Raw genomic sequence first — 24,508 nt, forward strand, 5'->3', positions numbered from 1 at the left:
TGTACTCAAGTATATAATGTTCTTAAGTAAATAATGTACTTAAGTATATAATGTACTGAAGTATATAATGTATTTAAATATAAATGTAAGTAAGTATTTCATGTGTTTAAGTATATTATGTACTTAAGTACATAATGTATTTAAGTACATAATGTAAGTAAGTATATAATGTACTTAAGTAAATAATATTCTTAAGTATGTAATGTATTTAAGTATATAATATATTTAAGTACATAATGTACATAAGTAAATAAATATATTATGTATTTAAGTATATAATGTATGTAAGTACATAATGTGCATAAGTAAATAATGCACTAAGGTATATAATTTACTTAAGTATATTATGTTTGTAAGTATATTATGTATTTAAGTACATAATGTACATAAGTAAATAATGAACTGAATTAAGAAAATAATGTATCTTTGTAAATAATGTACTCAAGTTTAAAATAAACTTAAATAATAATGTACTAAGTTAATAATGTACTTAAGTATATAAGGTATTTAATTGTATAATGTATTTCAGTACATAATGTACTTAAGTAAATAATGTACTTAAGTTTATGATGTAAGTAAGTATATAATGTGAATAAGTAAATAATGAACTTAAGAAAATAATGTTATTAAATATATAATGTACTTAAGTATATAAGGTATTTAAGTAAATAATGTACTGAAGTATATAATATATTTAAATATAAATGTATTTAAGTATCTAATGTTAATAAGTAAACAATGTACTTGAGTATATAATGTTTCAAGTATATAATCTACTAAAGTATATAATATATTTAAGTATATAATATATTTAAGTGCATAATGTACATGAGAAAATAAATTTATTATGTATTTAAGTGTTTAATGTATGTATTATTTACTTAAGTATATTTTTCTTAAGTAAATAATGTACTTAAGTGTATAATGTATTTAAGTACATAATGTACCTAAGTAAATAATGTACTTAAGTATATAATATACTTAAGTTAATAATGTACTTAAGTAAATAAGGTATTTAATGTAAATAAGTAAATAATGAACTTAAGTAAATAATGTTATTAAGTAAATAATGTACTTAAGTGTATATTGTATTTAAGTACATAATGTACCTAAGTAAATAATGTACTTAAGTATATAATATACTTAAGTTAATAATGTACTTAAGTAAATAAGGTATTTAATGTAAATAAGTAAATAATGAACTTAAGTAAATAATGTTATTAAGTATATAATGAACTTAAGTATATAAGGTATTTAAGTAAATAATGTACTGAAGTATATAATATATTTAAATATAAATGTATTTAAGTATCTAATGTTAATAAGTAAACAATGTACTTGAGTATATAATGTTTCAAGTATATAATCTACTTAAGTATATAATGAATTTAAGTATATATTATATTTAAGTACATAATGTACAAAACAAAATAAATTTATTATGTATTTAAGTAAATAATGTATGTATTATTTACTTAAGTATATTATACTTAAGTAAAGTTATTTACTTAAGTATAATATACTTAAGTATAATGTACTTAAGTGTATAATGTATTTAAGTACATAATGTACCTAAGTACATAATGTACTTAAGTAAATAATATACTTAAGTATATAATATATTTAAGTACATAATGTACATAAGAAAATAAATTTATTATGTATTTAAGTATATAATGTATGTATTATTTACTTAAGTATATACTACTTAAGTACTACTTAAGTACTTAAGTAAATAATGTACTTAAGTAAATAAGGTATTTAAGTTTATAATGTATTTAAGTACATAATGTACTTAAGTAAATAATATACTTAAGTATATAATGTAAGTAAGTAAATAATGTGAATAAGTAAATAATGAACTTAAGTAAATAATATACTTAAGTATATAATAAACTTAAGTATATAATAAACGTAAGTATATAAGGTATTTAAGTAAATAATGTACTGAAGTAAGTATATAATATATTTAAATATAAATGTATTTAAGTATCTAATGTTAATAAGTAAACAATGTACTTGAGTATATAATGTTTCAAGTATATAATCTACTTAAGTATATAATGTATTTAAGTATATAATATATTTAAGTACATAATGTACATAAGAAAATAAATTTATTATGTATTTAAGTACATAATGTATGTACTTAAGTGTATAATGTATTTAAGTACATAATGTACCTGAGTACATAATGTACTTAAGTAAATAATATACTTAAGTATATAATGTACTCAAGTATATAATGTATTTAAGTAAATAATGTACTGAAGTATATAATGTATTTAAATATAAATGTATTTAAGTAAATAATATATTTAAGTACATAATGTACATAAGTATATAAGTATATTATGTATTTAAGTATATAATGTATTTAAGTACATAATGTACATAAGTAAATAATGCACTAAGGTATATAATGTACTTAAGTATATTATGTTTGTAAGTATATTATGTATTTAAGTACATAATGTACATAAGTAAATAATGAACTGAATTAAGTTAATAATGTAACTTTGTAAATAATGTACTCAAGTATAAAATAAACTTAAATAATAATGTACTTAAGTTAATAATGTACTAAAGTATATAAGGTATTTAATTGTATAATGGATTTCAGTACATAATGTACTGAATGTATATAATGTATTTAAATATAAATGTATTTAAGTAAATAATATATTTAAGTACATAATGTACATAAGTATATAAGTTTATTATGTATTTAAGTATATAATGTATTTTAGTTAATTATGTACATAAGTATATAATGTAAATAAGCAAATAATATTCTTAAGTACAAATGTACTTAAGTAAATAATTTACTTAAGTATATAATGTACATAAGTATATAATGTACTTAAGTAAATAATGTACTTAAGTATATAATTTACTAAAGTAAATAATATATTTAAGTATATAATGTACTTTACTATATAATGTTCTTAAGTATATAATGTACTAAAGTATATAATGCTCTTAAGTATATAATGTACTTTAGTATATAATGTACTTTAGTATTTAATGTACTAAAGTATATAATGTACTTTAGTATATAATGTACTTAAATATATAATGTAAATAAGTAAATAATGTACTTCAGTAAATAATTTACTTAAGTATATAATGTAATTAAGTACATAATGTATTAAAGTATATAATGTAAATAAGTAAATAATGTTCTTAAGTATATAATGTATTAAAGTATATAATGTACTTAAGTATATTATGCTCTTAAGTATATAATGTACTTAAGTATATAATATACTTTAGTATATAATGTACTTTAGTATTTAATGTACTTATGTATATAATGTACTTTAATATATAATGTACTTAAATATATAATGTAAATAAGTAAATAATGTACTTCAGTAAATAATATATTTAAGTATATAATGTACTTAAGTATATAATGTACTTTAGTATATAATGTACTTTAATATATAATGTACTTAAGTATATAATGTACTCAAGTATATAATGTACTTTAGTATATAATGTACTTAAATATATAATGTAAATAAGTAAATAATGTACTTCAGTAAATAATATATTTAAGTATATAATGTACTTAAGTATATAATGTACTTTAGTATATAATGTACTTTAATATATAATGTACTTAAGTATATAATGTACTCAAGTATATAATGTACTTAAGTAAATAATGTAATAAAGTATGTAAGGTATTTTAGTATATAATGTACTGAAGTTTATAATATATTTAAATATAAATGTATTTAAGTATATAATGTATGTAAGTACATAATGTGCATAAGTAAATAATGCCCTAAGGTATATAATGTACTAAAGTATATTATGTTTGTAAGTATATTATGTATTTAAGTACATAATGTACATAAGTAAATAATGAACTGAATTAAGTAAATAATTTAACTTTGCTAATAATGTACTCAAGTATAAAATATACTTAAATAATAATGTACTTAAGTGTTTAATGTATTTAAGTACATAATGTACCTAAGTAAATAATGAACTTAAGTATATAATGTACTTAAGTGTATAAGGTATTTAATTGTATAATGTATTTCAGTTCATAATGTACTTAATTAAATTATGTGCTTAAGTAAATAATATACTTAAGTATATAATGTGTATATTATTCTTAAGTAAATAATGTACTTAAGTGTATAATGTATTTAAGTACATAATGTACCTAAGTACATAATGTACTTAAGTAAATAATACACTTAAGTATATAATGTACTCAAGTATATAATGTATTTAAGTAAATAATGTACTGAAGTATATAATGTATTTCAATATAATTGTATTTAAGTAAATAATATATTTAAGTACATAATGTACATAAGTATATTAGTATATTATGTATTTAAGTATATAATGTATTTAAGTACATAATGTACATAAGTAAATAATGCACTAAGGTATATAATGTACTTAAGTATATTATGTTTGTAAGTATATTATGTATTTAAGTACATAATGTACATAAGTAAATAATGAACTGAATTTAGTTAATAATGTAACTTTGTAAATAATGTACTCAAGTATAAAATAAACTTAAATAATAATGTACTTAAGTTAATAATGTACTTAGGTATATCAGGTATTTAATTGTATAATGTATTTCAGTACATAATGTACTGAATGTATATAATGTATTTAAATATAAATGTATTTAAGTAAATAATATATTTAAGTACATAATGTACATAAGTATATAAGTATAATATGTATTTAAGTATATAATGTATTTAAGTTAATTATGTACATAAGTATATAATGTAAATAAGCAAATAATATTCTTAAGTATGTAATGTACTTAAGTAAATAATTTACTTAAGTATATAATGTACATAAGTATATAATGTACTTAAGTAAATAATGTACTTAAGTATATAATGTACTTAAGTAAATAATATATTTAAGTATATAATGTACTTTACTATATAATGTTCTTAAGTATATAATGTATAAAAGTATATAATAAACTTAAGTATATAATGTACTAAAGTATATAATGTAAATAAGTAAATAATGTTCTTAAGTATATAATGTATTAAAGTATATAATGTACTTAAGTATATAATGCTCTTAAGTATATAATGTACTTAAGTATATAATGTCATTAAGTACATAATGTATTAAAGTATATAATGTAAATAAGTAAATAATGTTCTTAAGTATATAATGTATTAAAGTATATAATGTACTTAAGTATATAATGCTCTTAAGTATATAATGTACTTAAGTATATAATGTACTTTAGTATAAAATGTACTTTATTATTTAATGTTCTTAAGTATATAATGTACTTTAGTATATAATGTACTTAAATATATAATTTAAATAAGTAACTAATGTACTTCAGTAAATAATATATTTAAGTATATAATGTACTTAAGTATATAATGTACTTTAGTATATAATGTATTTTAATATATAATGTAAATAAGTAAATAATATTTTTACGTATAAAATGAACTTAAGTAAATAATATATTTAAGTATATAATGTACTTAAGTATATAATGTACTTAAGAATATAATGTACTCAAGTACATAATGTACTTAAGTAAATAATGTAATAAAGTATGTAAGGTATTTTAGTATATAATGTACTGAAGTATATAATATATTTAAATATAAATGTATTTAAGTATATAATGTATGTAAGTACATAATGTGCATAAGTAAATAATGCCCTAAGGTATATAATGTACTTAAGTATATTATGTTTGTAAGTATATTATGTATTTAAGTACATAATGTACATAAGTAAATAATGAACTGAATTAAGTAAATAATGTAACTTTGCAAATAATGTACTCAAGTATAAACTATACTTAAATAATAATGTACTTAAGTGTTTAATGTATTTAAGTACATAGTGTACCTAAGTAAATAATGAACTTAAGTATATAATGTACTTAAGTGTATAAGGTATTTAATTGTATAATGTATTTCAGTACATAATGTACTTAATTAAATTATGTACTTAAGTAAATAATATACTTAAGTATATAATGTACTCAAGTATATAATGTATTTAAGTGTATAATGTTCCTAAGTACATAATGTATTTAAGTATATAATGTACATAAGTAAATAATGCACTAAGGTATATAATGTACTTAAGTATATAATGTATTTAAGTACCTCATGTACATAAGTTAATAATAAACTTAAGTAAATAATGTTACTTTAAAATAATGTACTCAAGTATATAATGTACTTAATTTATAATTTATTTTAGTAAATAATGTACTTAAGTATATTATGTATTTAAGTATATTATGTATTTCAGAACATAATTTACATAAGTAAATAATGAACTGAATTAAGTAAATAATGTTACTTTGTAAATAATGTACTCAAGTATAAAATAAACTTAAATAATAATGTACTTAAGTATATAAGGTATTTAATTGTTTAATGTATTTCAGTACATAATGTACTTAAGTAAATAATGTACTGAAGTATATAATGTATTTAAATATAAATAAATGTATTTAAGTACATAATGTACTTTAGTAAAAAATGAATTAAAGTAAATCATGTACTTAAGTATATAATGTATTTAAGTACATAATGTACATAAGTAAATAATGCACCAAAGTGTATAATGTACTTAAGTATATAATGTATTAAAGTACCTCATGTACATAAGTTAATAATAAACTTAAGTAAATAATGTAACTTTGTAAATAATTTACTCAAGTATATAATGTACTTAATTTATACTTTATTTAAGTAAATAATGTACATAAGTATATAATGTATTTAAGTAAATAATGTACTGAAGTATATAATATACTTAAGTAAATCATGTACTGAAGTATATAAGGTATTTAAGTATATAATGTATTTCAGTACATAATGTACTTAAGTAAATAATGTACTTAAGTAAATAATATACTTAAGTAAATAATGTAATTAAGTATATAAGGTATTTAAGTATATAAAGTATTTAAATACATAATGTACTTAAGTAAATAATGTATTTAAGTTTATTATGTACTGAAGTATATAATGTATTTAAATATATAATGTATTTAAGTATATAATGTAAATAAGCAAATAATATCTTAAGTATGTAATGTATTTAAGTGCATAATGTACATAAGTAAATTATGTACTAAAGTAAATAATGTACATAAGTATATAATGTACTTATGTATATAATGTACTTAAGTTTATAATATACGTAAGTAAATAATGTACTCAAGTAAAAAATGTTATTAAGTATATAATGTACTTAAGTATATAATGTTTCAAGTTTATAATCTTTTTAAGTATATAATGTATGTAAGTACATCATGTACATAAGTAAATAATTCACTTAAGTATATAATGTACTTAAGTATATAATGTGCTTAAGTATATAATGAACTCAAGTATATAATGTACTTAAGTAAATAATGTAATAAAGTATGTAAGGTATTTTAGTATATAATGTACTAAAGTATATAATATATTTAAATATAAATGTTGTTAAGTATATAATGTATGTTAGTACATAATGTGCATAAGTAAATAATGCCCTAAGGTATATAATGTTCTTAAGTATATTATGTTTGTAAGTATATTATGTATTTAAGTACATAATGTACATAAGTAAATAATGAACTGAATTAAGTAAATAATGTAACTTTGTAAATAATGTACTCAAGTATAAAATAAACTTAAATAATAATGTACTTAAGTTAATAATGTACTTAAGTATATAAGGTATTTAATTGTATAATGTATTTAAGTAAATAATATATTTAAGTACATAATGTACATAAGTATATCAGTTTATTATGTATTTAAGTATATAATGTATTTTAGTTAATTATGTACATAAGTATATAATGTAAATAAGCAAATAATATTCTTAAGTACAAATGTACTTAAGTAAATAATTTACTTAAGTATATAATGTACATAAGTATATAATGTACTTAAGTAAATAATGTACTTAAGTATATAATGTACTTAAGTAAATAATATATTTAAGTATATAATGTACTTTACTATATAATGTTCTTAAGTATATAATGTATAAAAGTATATAATGTACTAAAGTATATAATGCTCTTAAGTATAAAATGTACTTTAGTATATAATGTACTTAAATATATAATGTAAATAAGTAAATAATGTACTTCAGTAAATTATTTACTTAAGTATATAATGTAATTAAGTACATAATGTATTAAAGTATATAATGTAAATAAGTAAATAATGTTCTTAAGTATATAATGTATTAAAGTATATAATGTACTTAAGTATATAATGTACTTTAGTATATAATGTACTTTAGTATTTAATGTTCTTAAGTATATAATGTACTTTAGTATATAATGTACTTAAATATATAATGTAAATAAGTAAATAATGTACTTCAGTAAATAATATATTTAAGTATATAATGTACTTTAGTATATAATGTACTTTAATATATAATGTACTTAAGTATATAATGTACTCAAGTATATAATGTACTTTAGTATATAATGTACTTAAATATATAATGTAAATAAGTAAATAATGTACTTCAGTAAATAATATACTTAAGTAAATAATGTAATTAAGTATATAAGGTATTTAAGTATATAAAGTATTTAAATACATAATGTACTTAAGTAAATAATGTATTTAAGTTTATTATGTACTGAAGTATATAATGTATTTAAATATATAATGTATTTAAGTATATAATGTAAATAAGCAAATAATATCTTAAGTATGTAATGTATTTAAGTGCATAATGTACATAAGTAAATTATGTACTAAAGTAAATAATGTACATAAGTATATAATGTACTTATGTATATAATGTACTTAAGTTTATAATATACGTAAGTAAATAATGTACTCAAGTAAATAATGTTATTAAGTATATAATGTACTTAAGTATATAATGTTTCAAGTTTATAATCTTTTTAAGTATATAATGTATGTAAGTACATCATGTACATAAGTAAATAATTCACTTAAGTATATAATGTACTTAAGTATATAATGTGCTTAAGTATATAATGAACTCAAGTATATAATGTACTTAAGTAAATAATGTAATAAAGTATGTAAGGTATTTTAGTATATAATGTACTAAAGTATATAATATATTTAAATATAAATGTTGTTAAGTATATAATGTATGTTAGTACATAATGTGCATAAGTAAATAATGCCCTAAGGTATATAATGTTCTTAAGTATATTATGTTTGTAAGTATATTATGTATTTAAGTACATAATGTACATAAGTAAATAATGAACTAAATTAAGTAAATAATGTAACTTTGTAAATAATGTACTCAAGTATAAAATAAACTTAAATAATAATGTACTTAAGTTAATAATGTACTTAAGTATATAAGGTATTTAATTGTATAATGTATTTCAGTACATAATGTACTGAATGTATATAATGTATTTAAATATAAATGTATTTAAGTAAATAATATATTTAAGTACATAATGTACATAAGTATATCAGTTTATTATGTATTTAAGTATATAATGTATTTTAGTTAATTATGTACATAAGTATATAATGTAAATAAGCAAATAATATTCTTAAGTACAAATGTACTTAAGTAAATAATTTACTTAAGTATATAATGTACATAAGTATATAATGTACTTAAGTAAATAATGTACTTAAGTATATAATGTACTTAAGTAAATAATATATTTAAGTATATAATGTACTTTACTATATAATGTTCTTAAGTATATAATGTATAAAAGTATATAATGTACTTAAGTATATAATGTACTAAAGTATATAATGCTCTTAAGTATAAAATGTACTTTAGTATATAATGTACTTAAATATATAATGTAAATAAGTAAATAATGTACTTCAGTAAATTATTTACTTAAGTATATAATGTAATTAAGTACATAATGTATTAAAGTATATAATGTAAATAAGTAAATAATGTTCGTAAGTATATAATGTATTAAAGTATATAATGTACTTAAGTATATAATGTACTTTAGTATATAATGTACTTTAGTATTTAATGTTCTTAAGTATATAATGTACTTTAGTATATAATGTACTTAAATATATAATGTAAATAAGTAAATAATGTACTTCAGTAAATAATATATTTAAGTATATAATGTACTTAAGTATATAATGTACTTTAGTATATAATGTACTTTAATATATAATGTACTTAAGTATATAATGTACTCAAGTATATAATGTACTTTAGTATATAATGTACTTAAATATATAATGTAAATAAGTAAATAATGTACTTCAGTAAATAATATATTTAAGTATATAATGTACTTAAGTATATAATGTACTTTAGTATATAATGAACTTTAATATATAATGTACTTAAGTATATAATGTACTCAAGTATATAATGTACTTAAGTAAATAATGTAATAAAGTATGTAAGGTATTTTAGTATATAGTGTACTGAAGTATATAATATATTTAAATATAAATGTATTTAAGTATATAATGTATGTAAGTACATAATGTGCATAAGTAAATAATGCCCTAAGGTATATAATGTACTTAAGTATATTATGAATTTAAGTACATAATGTACATAAGTAAATAATGAACTGAATTAAGTAAATAATTTAACTTTGCAAATAATGTACTCAAGTATAAAATATACTTAAATAATAATGTACTTAAGTGTTTAATGTATTTAAGTACATAATGTACCTAAGTAAATAATGAACTTAAGTATATAATGTACTTAAGTGTATAAGGTATTTAATTGTATAATGTATTTCAGTACATAATGTACTTAATTAAATTATGTACTTAAGTAAATAATATACTTAAGTATATAATGTACTCAAGTATATAATGTATTTAAGTGTATAATGTTCCTAAGTACATAACGTATTTAAGTACATAATGTACATAAGTAAATAATGCACTAAGGTATATAATGTACTCAAGTATATAATGTATTTAAGTAAATAATGTACTGAAGTATATAATGTATTTAAATATAATTGTATTTAAGTATATAATATATTTAAGTACATAATGTACATAAGTATATTAGTATATTATGTATTTAAGTATATAATGTATTTAAGTACATAATGTACATAATTAAATAATGCACTAAGGTATATAATGTACTTAAGTATTTATGTTTCTAAGTATATTATGTATTTAAGTACATTATGTACATAAGTAAATAATGAACTGAATTATGTAAATAATGTAACTTTGTAAATAATGTACTCAAGTATAAAATAAACTTAAATAATAATGTACTTAAGTTAATAATGTACTTAAGTATATAAGGTATTTAATTGTATAATGTATTTCAGTACATAATGTACTTAAGTAAATAATGTACTTAAGTATATGTTGTAAGTAAGTATATAATGTGAATAAGTAAATAATGAACTTAAGTAAATAATGTTATTAAGTATATAATGAACTTAAGTATATAAGGTATTTAAGTAAATAATGTACTGAAGTATATAATATATTTAAATATAAATGTATTTAAGTATCTAATGTTAATAAGTAAACAATGTACTAGAGTATATAATGTTTCAAGTATATAATCTACTTAAGTATATAATGTATTTAAGTAAATAATATATTTAAGTACATAATGTACATAAGAAAATAAATTTATTATGTATTTTAATATATAATGTATGTATTATTTACTTAAGTATATTATACTTAAGTAAATAATGTACTTAAGTGTATAATGTATTTAAGTACATAATGTACCTAAGTACATAATGTACTTAAGTAAATAATATACTTAAGTATATAATGTACTCAAGTATATAATGTATTTAAGTAAATAATGTACTGAAGTATATAATGTATTTAAATATAAATGTATTTAAGTAAATAATATATTTAAGTACATAATGTACATAAGTATATAAGTATATTATGTATTTAAGTATATAATGTATTTAAGTACATAATGTACATAAGTAAATAATGCACTAAGGTAAATAATGTACTTAAGTATATTATGTTTGTAAGTATATTATGTATTTAAGTACATAATGTACATAAGTAAATAATGAACTGAATTTAGTTAATAATGTAACTTTGTAAATAATGTACTCAAGTATAAAATAAACTTAAATAATAATGTACTTAAGTGTTTAATGTATTTAAGTACATAATGTACCTAAGTAAATAATGAACTTAAGTATATAATGTACTTAAGTGTATAAAGTATTTAATTGTATAATGTATTTCAGTACATAATGTACTTAATTAAATTATGTACTTAAGTAAATAATATACTTAAGTATATAATGTACTCAAGTATATAATGTATTTAAGTGTATAATGTTCCTAAGTACATAATGTATTTAAGTACATAATGTACATAAGTAAATAATGCACTAAGGTATATAATGTACTTAAGTATATAATGTATTTAAGTACCTCATGTACATAAGTTAATAATAAACTTAAGTAAATAATGTTACTTTGAAAATAATGTACTCAAGTATATAATGTAATTAATTTATAATTTATTTTAGTAAATAATGTACTTAAGTATATTATGTATTTAAGTATATTATGTATTTCAGTACATAATTTACATAAGTAAATAATGAACTGAATTAAGTAAATAATGTACTCAAGTATAAAATAAACTTAAATAATAATGTACTTAAGTATATAAGGTATTGAATTGTATAATGTATTTCAGTACATAATGTACTTAAGTAAATAATGTACTGAAGTATATAATGTATTTAAATATAAATAAATGTATTTAAGTACATAATGTACATAAGTAAATAATGCACCAAAGTGTATAATGTACTTAAGTATATAATGTATTAAAGTACCTCATGTACATAAGTTAATAATAAACTTAAGTAAATAATGTAACTTTGTAAATAATTTACTCAAGTATATAATGTACTTAATTTATACTTTATTTAAGTAAATAATGTACATAAGTATATAATGTATTTAAGTAAATAATGTACTGAAGTATATAATATACTTAAGTAAATCATGTACTGAAGTATATAAGGTATTTAAGTATATAATGTATTTCAGTACATAATGTACTTAAGTAAATAAAGTACTTAAGTAAATAATATACTTAAGTTAATAATGTAATTAAGTATATAAGGTATTTAAGTATATAATGTATTTAAATACATAATGTACTTAAGTAAATAATGTATTAAAGTTTATTATGTACTGAAGTATATAATGTATTTAAATATATAATGTATTTAAGTATATAATGTAAATAAGCAAATAATATCTTAAGTATGTAATGTATTTAAGTGCATAATGTACATAAGTAAATTATGTACTAAAGTAAATAATGTACATAAGTATATAATGTACTTATGTATATAATGTACTTAAGTTTATAATATACGTAAGTAAATAATGTACTCAAGTAAATAATGTTATTAAGTATATACTGTACTTAAGTATATAATGTTTCAAGTTTATAATCTTCTTAAGTATATAATGTATGTAAGTACATAATGTACATAAGTAAATAATTCACTTAAGTATATAATGTACTTAAGTATATAATGTACTTAAGTATATAATGTACTCAAGTATATAATGTACTTAAGTAAATAATGTAATAAAGTATGTAAGGTATTTTAGTATATAAAGTACTTAAGTATATAATATATTTAAATATAAATGTTGTTAAGTATTTAATGTATGTTAGTACATAATGTGCATAAGTAAATAATGCCCTAAGGTATATAATGTTCTTAAGTATATTATGTTTGTAAGTATATTATGTATTTAAGTACATAATGTACATAAGTAAATAATGAACTGAATTAAGTAAATAATGTAACTTTGCAAATAATGTACTCAAGTATAAAATATACTTAAATAATAATGTACTTAAGTGTTTAATGTATTTAAGTACATAATGTACCTAAGTAAATAATGTACTTAAGTATATAATGTACTTAAGTTAATAATGTACTTAAGTGTATAAGGTATTTAATTGTATAATGTATTTTAGTACATAATGTACATAAGTAAATAATGAACTGAATTAAGTAAATAATGTAACTTTGCAAATAATATACTCAAGTATAAAATATACTTAAATAATAATGTACTTAAGTGTTTAATCTATTTAAGTACATAATGTACCTAAGTAAATAATGTACTTAAGTATATAATATACTTAAGTTAATAATGTACTTAAGTGTATAAGGTATTTTATTGTATAATGTATTTCAGTACATAATGTATTTAAGTAAATAATGTACTTAAGTATATGATGTAAGTAAGTATATAATGTAAATAAGTAAATAATGTACTTAAGTAAATAATATACTTAAGTATATAATGTACTCAAGTATGTAATGTACTTAAGTAAATAATGTAATTAAGTATAAAATGTACTTAAGTAAATAATGTACTGAAGTATATAATGTATTTAAATATAAATGTATTTATTTTTATTTATTTTATTTATTAGGTTTACTTACAAACACTTACACTAATACAACCGTTTTTAAAATTTAACTATTCTATTTAAGTGTAATGTTTTCTTAAAAGTAAACTTTAAGTATATAATGTAAATAAGTAAACAATGTACTTAAGTATATAATGTTTCAAGTATATAATGTACTTAAGTATATAATGTACTTAAGTAAATAATGTACTTAAGTGAATAATGTATTTAAGTACATAATGTACTTTAGTAAATAATGAACTAAAGTAAATCATGTACTTAAGTATATAATGTATTTAAGTATATAATGTATTTAAGTACATAATGTACATAAGTAAATAATGCACTAAGGTATATAATGTACTTAAGTATATAATGTATTTAAATACCTAATGTACACAAGTTAATAATAAACTTAAGTAAATAATGTAACTTTGTAAATAATGTACTCAAGTATATAATGTACTTAATTTATAATTTACTTAAGTAAATAATGTACTTAAGTATGTAATGTATTTAAGTAAATAATGTACTGAAGTATATAATGTATTTAAATATAAATGTATTCAAGTATATAATGTATTTCTGTATATAATATATTTAAGTACATAATGTACATAAGTAAATAAGTAATTATGTATTTAAGTATATAATGTATTTAAGTACATAATGTACCTAAGTATATAACGTATTTAAGTATATAATGTATTTTAGTTTATAATGTACATAAGTAAATAATGGACTTAAGTAAATAATGTTAATAATGTACATAAGTAAATAATGTACTTAATTAAATAATGTAAGTAAGTATATAATGTATTTAAGTTAATAATGTACTTAAGTATATAATGTATTTAAATATATAATGTATTTAAGTATATAATGTAAATAAGCAAATAATATATAATTGAGTACTGAAGTATATAATGTACATAAGTCAATTATGTACTCAAGTAAATAATGTTCTTTAATATATGTAATGTATTTAAGTACATAATGTACATAAGTAAATTATGTACTAAAGTAAATAATGTACTTAATTATACAATGTTCTTAAGTAAATAATGTACTTATGTAGATTATGTACTTAAGTATATAATATACGTAAGTAAATAATGTACTTAAGTTAATAATTCACTTAAGTATATAAGGTTCTTAAGTACATAATGTACTCAAGTATTTAATGTACTGAAGTATGTAATGTTCTTAAGTATATAATGTACTTAAGTATATTATGTACTTAGGTTAATAATGTACTTAAGTTTATAATGTATTTAAGTAAATAATTTACTTAAGTATATAATGTATTTAAGTATATAAGGTATTTAAGTAAATAATGTACTTAAGTATATAATGTACTTAATTTATTATTTACTTAAGTAAATAATGTAATTAAGTATATAATGTACTTAAGTAAATTATTAACTTGTAAGTACATTATATACTAAAGTACATTATGTACTTAAGTACTCAATTATATATTATGCACTTAAGTATATAATGTACTTAAGTATATAATGTACTTAAGTAAATAATGCAATTAAGTATATAATGTTCTTAAGTAAATAATATTCTTAAGTATATAATGTTTTTAGTAAATTATGTACATAAGTAAATAATGTATCTTAGTAAATAATGTATTTAAGTATATAATGTAAATAAGTAAATAATGTACCCAAGTAAATGATGTCCTTAAGTAAATAATGTGCTTAAGTATATAATGTATTTAAGTATATAATGAATTTAAGTATATAATGTATTTAAGTATATTATGTACATAAGTAAATAATGTACTTAAGTATATAATGTATTTAAGTTAATAACGTACTCAAGTAAATGATGTACTTAAGTATATAATGTATTTAAGTATATAATGTTTATAAGTTAATAATGTACTGAAGTAAATAATGTACTAAAGTAAATAATGTATTTAATTTAATAATGTACTTAAGTATATAATGTAAATAAGTATAAAATGTATTTAAGTATATAATGAAAATAAGTAAATAGTGTACTTAAGTTAATAATAAATAAATAAAAATAAAAATAAAATTCATTTATTTCGACCGACTTGGATCATAAATGGTTAGTAAAATACAAAGTTAAAATTAAGTTAAGTTGTTAGTAAACTTAGCCTAAGGAAATATTTTATATAAAATCCTTCGAGCATGCCCGATTGGAAAGCACGTGTACCATGCAGCAATGGCACAGGTACTGACAATCAGTCCTGCCAACAAGTACCTTCAGAAGCAGTGGCGGATTTACCAGCAGGCTGAGTAGGCTGGAGCCTAGGGCAAATTTTAAGGGGCGGCAAATTTAGTTCATAAATTTATTATTTCGGTTTACAAATTAAAAAAAAATTATTATACACAGTGTGTAATTTACACACACATAATACGAATTTCGAAAATTGGAGAGAAATTAAAATATTTAACAAAAATCGAAATATTCTCATATACAGTGCTAATTAATAAATATTTCAACATCTCTGCATGAACAATTCCTAAACGCTTTACTAATTATACATTAATGATTAGGAACTTTTAGAATATCGCGATTCGATATTATAATTGAAATTTAGTAATTTTTACATATATTCTTCACTGATAACTGCTATAATTTTTTCTCCGTGTACCTAATAATTATGAGATCTGCTTACCCAATTCAATCGATATAATATCGACGGTCTAATAAAAATACTGACTAAAATTGACTAATTTTTATTAAATAAAAAACTAGTTCAATATCTTATAGAGATCATATTAATTAAATAACTGATAGTTAAACGACTGTGACTTGACAATAAGAAAATTCCCTCCACAAAATATGAAGTGTGACAATTTGCTCATTAGAAAATTTATACATTTTATCAGTTAATTATTTTATTTGCAGTAAGAAAAAGTTTGGAAAATCCAAATGAGCAGGCCTTAAGCGCTCATGTCGTACACGAATTATTTAAATTAAATGTTAACCAACGTTCGCCAAATGTATGTTTTTTACGTAAGCTTAATTCATATTTTGTAAGTATTGTATAGTTTTAAGACATACCTTACCTTACTTTAAAAGTGGTATACGATTGAGATATTTTTTCCTTAAAATAATGTTTTTTGATAATTCTTTGCTGTAAAAATAATCAAGGATCTAACACGGGACCATAGTTCTCAATAATAATAACTATATGAAAAAGTTGATGTAACGAGGATGATGGAGCACAAATTATAAAGTTGGAATTTTATTGATAGAAAATTGATATGATTGTGGACTAAGATATCAAAATTTAGAGGCGGCAAAAATTGAATAGCCTACGGGCGGCAAATCTATAAATCCGCCACTGCTCAGAAGGCCGTTGGAACTAGCCATAACCCTGCGCACCAAGGATGTACACCGTTTTCGCGCTGCAAGACCGAGGCAATCCCATCAGCATCCTGAACGCATTATTGTACTGTACGCGGAGGGCACTGTACTGTTTATGCGTGTAATTAATCCACAGACTGCTCGTGTAAAATGATGTATGCTCTGAAAAGAGTGACTTTAACAGGAACTGTACAACGAGCAAACCTGCGCGCGATGATATTGGCCCTCACAGACAATGCCCTGCGCTCTCTCTCTATATCTGCATCATCTTTGAGGTCAAAAGATATCACATGCCCCAGGTATTTAAACTGTGTCACTCTCTTTAACGGTATACCGTACATTTTGATGGCAGGTACACTGGCAGGCAGTGCTTTTCCTTTGGCCTCAAAAACCATGCATTCGCTTTTCTTAACGTTATAGTATAAGCCATGACTGCTGGCATAGTTCTCACAAATACCTAACAGACAGACGCACTCAGCAGTGCCATGTCATCTGCGTAACTAATGTTGTTGAAACATATTCCACCGATATGACGTCCGAGACGAGAGCTGCTGAGTTCCTCTATTAGTGCATTAATATATAGATTGAAGAGCTTTGGGGAGGTCAAACCCCCCTGCCTAACTCCGCACTCCAACCTATACGGCTTTGAATATGTCTCGGACCATCGCACGACATTTATCTGATTCTTATACCAAAACTTGAAGATCCTAGTGAATGCTTCGGGCATACAAGTATCCTTTAGTTTCTGCCACAGAATATCATAATTAACCAGGTCAAATGCCTTGGAAAGGTCGAGAAAGCAGGCATAAGTAGGCGTTCGCCTGACTGAGTAGTATTTGACAGTTTGCTTTAAACATAAAATGGCTGACTCAGTAGAAAGACCAGGTCTGAAACCAAACTGATTATTATGTAGCTTATATATTTGTCAAGCTGGGTGCTAAACAAACTGTCAAGCACTTTGGCAACAATCGTAGCAAGGGAGATCGGCCTGTAGTTGGTCCTGTCACAAATGTCCCCAGTTCTGTTTTTCACAATTGGAACAACCACAGTCTTCATCATTGCAGCAGGAAGATACGAATGTGCTATGCATAGACTATAAAACATCGCAAGCACTCGGGGCAGATGAGGACCAGCATGCTTGAGATGTTCGATGCTGAGTCCGTCATGGCCTGGAGATTTTCCCCGTGACATGGAATGTACCTAAGTAAATAATGTTCTTAAGTATATAATGTATGTACTTAAATACATTTTTTACTTAAGTACATTATTAAGTGTGTGCCAAGTGAAGAGTTATATATATTTTTACTGTCAGTTTACGCACACCGAGTGATTCTCAAACTTAAAATGTCACTTTTTTAATTTACACCGTTACGCCAGGGTCAGGTAGGTATAGTGGTAGTTCAGTGATAGTTCAGTGGGTAAAGCCTCGGCTTTCCTTTTTTGGACCACTGATTTTTCGGAGTTATGCGCGTTTTTAAATTCATCATCATCATCAAATCAACCGACTGTCGTCCACTGCTGGACATAAGTCTTTTGAAGGGCGTTCCAAACTTCACGTTTCTGGGCCGCTTGTATCCAGCGGCTCCCCGCGACTCGTTTGATGTCGTCTGTCCACCAAGTTGGGGGTCGACCAACGCTGCGCTTACCGGTGCGGGGTTGGCACTCTCACACCTTGGAACCCCAACGTCCATCGGTTCTCCGAGCTATGTGCCCCGCCCATTGCCACTTCAGCTTCGCGACTCGTTGAGCTATGTCGGTTCTTATACGGATCTCCTAATTTCTGATTTGATCACGTAGGAATATAATATAAAATAAATAAATAAATATACTACGACAATACACACACCGCCGTCCAGCCTCAAAGTAAGCGTAGCTTGTTTTATGGGTACTAAGATGACTGATGAATATTTTTGTAATATAAAAATAAACATTCAGACACTGAAAAACATTCGTGCATCACACAAACATGTTCCAGTTGCGGGAATAGAACCCACGGTCACGGACTCAGAAAGCAGGGTCGCTGCCCACTGCGCCCGTCGGCCGTCATACTCCTGACTTATACCCTTAGCATAGCTCTTTCCATCACCCGCTGAGCGACTCTCAGCCTTCTTATGAGGCCATAAGAGTTTTTAATTTAAGGAATTTAAATATTACTCTATTAAAACGGTGAAAGAAATAATGGTAAGGAAACCTAATCGCCTGAGATTTCTACATAATGATCTCAAAGGTGACTCTTGGACTATGGCCCGAAGAATGACAAGAATTCTGCACGGTTAGCATGGACAGGAGACAATTATATCCCAGGGGAAAGGATATAAATTTATCTTCTGCCACAACTCTCATAGCACTGGTACACAAGTGGAAATAATATCCAAATAATATGTTTATTAATAAACGGGGGTAAATTTCTCCTATTCCATGTTCCAGTTATTTAGCAGGCACGTTAGTTATATCTCTAGTCAGGGGATATAATCGGGGGATATAATTTTTATCTCCCGCCCGTGCTAGCCCTGCTGAGGTGAGACCCGTGTCCGTGACCCGGGTGGCATAGTGGACCGGCAATGCTTTGCTGACGATGATGAACCCTCGTAGCTTTAGTTTTAAGTGCGAACAAGCATGGAGTACTGTAGTCACCTGTGGGGTGGCTCTGCCAAGTACCAGCTTGAAGCTTTGGATTCGGTAAATTCGTCGCGCCAGGAGAATTATAGGCGACAATTCGTTAACACAGTCGAAACTACATAGTCTCCAGCACCGACGCAATGTTGCCTGTTTATCGGTTTTTTACCGGATATACTTCGGTGAGTGTGCTCAGGAACTTCACAATCTTGTTCCTCCTTCCCCGTTTTACCACAGAACAGCGAGACACAGTGGGCGGTGGCATCCTCATGTGGTTGATATTCCACCAACACGCACGAAACGTTTTTTATCCACGTTTCTGATACGTGCCGCTAAGATGTGGAACGCCCTCCCGGCAACTGTGTTTCCTGCCACGTATAATTTGAGTACCTTTAAGGCTAGAGTGAATAGGCTTTTTCTAGGCAAGCGTGCTCCAACCTAGACCTCATCATTGCTTTCTAACGGGCATGATTGTCGTCAAACGCTGGCCTATCGTTAATAATAAAAATAAAAAAAGTTGACGAATTTAGTTATCACCATCAACTCACTTCTATATCATATTTTGCATGTAATGTACGCATCAAAAGTGCCATCTATGTGCCTATTTGATTAAAGAAATATTTGACTTTGACTTTTACTTTGATGATGTTATAAAAGGTAACAGCCTCAGATACACAGTTTTATTATTCGAATCCCTTGAGCCCGAACCCTCGTCACGGTAGGTGCTTATTTGGTCAGATTCCTGAATGCAGATTTAGTTTCAAATTTCGCGAAAATTTTATTAAAATTTTGCAAGCGGAAGTAAATCGATCTCCGCCCAATTTCCGGCGCTGTATGTCGGTATTTTTTGGATTACAGATTTTCAAATATAAATCCTTTAATTTTAACGTAAAGTTTTCGTTGTTTTATTAAAATCTGAATATCAAGTTCATTTTTAACGTTAGTGAAAAACTTTTAAAATAGAAAAAAAAAGTGTGTGTCAGCTCCGACGCACGACTGGAGTTTACTCATTAAGTACGATTGTCGAAACATACACAAAAAGAGTTTATTTAACTGAATAAAGATTAATACCATATGAAAGGGTAAATGTGCAATATATTCACACACGGCGGAAGTGTAATTTCTTAAAGTAGCCTACGGGAGATTGAGGTGGATGTAGAGTATCTGAACTATTAGGATAAATGTAATGTTTATTATTTAGTTTCCATGGTAACGAGAATAGGAAAAACAAACTCACTCTGTCCCATGTATTTATGTGTTTGTTTCTTTACCTAGATAATATTCGGTTTCCTTGGTAACTTAAATAGGAAAAATAAGTTTATTAAACGAAAGCGACGTTGCATGTTTGCCGGGCATGCAACGTCGCAAAGCGAAAACGTAACGAGGGCGCCTTATATTATATGAAAATCGATTCTTAAGGAGTAAACTCCAAAAACGCTCTTTTACCACTCCACAATTATACAAGGTCCAAGATCTACTTCTAGATTATGATCATCCGGCTATGATCATCCGACAGCCGGTTGGCGCAGTGGAGAGCGACCTTGCTTTCCGATTCCAAGGCCGTAGGTTCGATTCCCACTACTGCAAAATGTTTGTGTCATCATCATCATATAAAACCGTTACCAGTCCACTACAGGGCACGGGTCTCCTCCCACGATGATAAAGGTTTAAGGCTAACACGCTGGCCCATTGCGGATTGGTAGACTCCACACCTTGGACAACATTATGGAGAACTCTCATGCAGGTTTCCTAACGATGTTTTCCTTCACCGTTGAAGCAAGTGGTATTTTAATTACTTTAAACGCACATAACTTTGGAAAGTTAAAGGTGCGTGCTGGGAATCGAACTCGGCCCCCGAAAGTGAAGTCGAGCTCCTACCCACTTTAGCTGCGTGACTCTGTGTGCTACGAGTATGTCGGTAACTCTGGTTCTTCTACGGATCTCCTTATTCCTGATTTGATCACTACCGTTCATTGGTAAAGAATAATAAACAAATGAATAATGTTAAGAAAATTCAATTAATAGTTAGGTGATTAAGAATTATCCAATGTCTAGTGTAAACGGTGCGGTGGAGCGGCGGTGGTATCATTTAAAAAAAAACGGTAGTTATATGCATCAGAAAAAACATTCACCTCCCTGGTGCAACGGTGAGCGCTGTGAATTTAAGCAGGAGGTTCCGGGTTCGATTCCAGGCAGAGGCAATTTGGGAATTTATAATTTCTAAGTTTTCTCTGGTCTGGTCGGCCGTGGCTAGTTACCACCCTACCGGCAAAGACGTGCTGCTAAGCGATTTAGTGTTCCGCTGCGATGTCGCGTAGAAACCAATTAGGGGTATGACTACGATACTCACTAACAGGTTAGACCGCTACCATCTTAGACTGCATCATCACTTACCACCAGGTGAGATTGCAGTCGAGGGCTAACTTGTAGTGGGATAGGAAAAAAATCATCAGCAGATCTGCAGGATATGTTTTTTTTTTTTACTCGTTTTTACCAGTAATTCTTAGTACTTCAAAGCAATACTCAAATATTGGATAGAAGCAGGCGTTACTTTGCGGAAATCCATAATATATTGTTAAGACTTAACAATTATTCATTATAAAGTCAACATCTCCTGAGGATGCTACGGTTTCGGAGCGAAACGTGCGTAGAGGGTACTTTGCCGAGGATCTGTTTGGTGTGGAGTATTCGGATTGAAGTAATTATAAATTACACCGTACAGATTCTCCTGCTGTTCGCGGAGTATAAGCAAATTAAGCATAATTTTCATAATGCAATACTCAAAATAGATTATTACTTTGAACTAATAGGGCTCTGCGCGGTGTGCGACATTAAAATATTTCGTGACGTCACAGAAAAAGCAGTTATTAAAAAAAAAAAAGATAAATAACCGAGACGTGACCAAATAAACAATGACACAGCAGAAACTTAGTAATAGGGCTACGGAATCCTAAAAATAAATGTACTGCTTATATAATAAACTGACTCTGATTAAGTGCCACAGACATGATAGACCGAAAAATATGATCAAGGCATATAATGTGTCACGTACACGGTCTGCCCCATAATATTCACACGTACCATATCCGTCGAGAGCACCCCATGGAGGTGGTTTTCCCTGTATTAATGATCAACCATTATTCCCCATTTTTCTTTTCGCGCTTCTGCAGAAAATCGTGGTGAAAACAGACAATAAAAAGGCGAAGATAAGAAGGGGCAAGTTGATGAAACTGATTTCCTTTTTTTTTTTGAAGTTATACTTCTTTTGGCGCGATGGGGAAAAACGATGAGAGTGAATTTTTACGATGCGCGCGCACACCGACACCTGAATTCTACATCGTAAAGTTAGCTCTAGGTAGCGTGAAAACTTTGTTCAAATTGTATATTCTAGTATTTTTATATTTAGAACACGTGTTTCGTAACAGTACAAACAGTTAATAAAACCTTTTTTATTTAAATAAAATCTTTTTCATTATTTTAATATTTATCGTAAGTCACTACTGCATTTTAATTATTTTTTTTCCATACGCCAAAGAAGTATAACTTCTAACGCGTGTACATAAGTACACACACTCTTTTTTTTAATTTCTTGTCTAAAAACTAAACCCGCTAAACATATAACGTTGTGTTTTTAAGCGTACATACATATTTTGATAAAAAAAAAAGGTTTTGTATATTTTATTCAATATTTCTATTCAAGTCATAGTTAAAAGATTATCAAAGTCTTATTTGTTTAATTAAATAGTCGTAATTGCTTTTATCTGTATTACCTCAGAATTACGTCAATATTTGTGTGATGAACATGGTTTCTTTTTTTCAGTGTCTGGGTAATATCTATATATTATAAGTATTTATGTTGATTATTCTAAAAAAATATTCATCATTTTTCTAATTCAAACTTTCAGATGTTTAGTAGTATGGGTATTACATCAAAATACGCTTATACTTTTGAGTAAACTACTGCCATAGTTTCTACTGAAAGAAGTCAGATACAGCTCTAACATCACATGCAAAATTTAATTATGTGTCTCCTGTCACTTTACTAGGTACGCGTTACGTAGCGTAGTTAGGTACTATGCGCGTGTCGGTCTTCAATCTTCAATAGAGT

The sequence above is a fragment of the Pararge aegeria genome, chromosome 24, assembly GCF_905163445.1.
Source record: "Pararge aegeria chromosome 24, ilParAegt1.1, whole genome shotgun sequence".
Lineage (NCBI taxonomy): Eukaryota > Metazoa > Arthropoda > Insecta > Lepidoptera > Nymphalidae > Pararge > Pararge aegeria.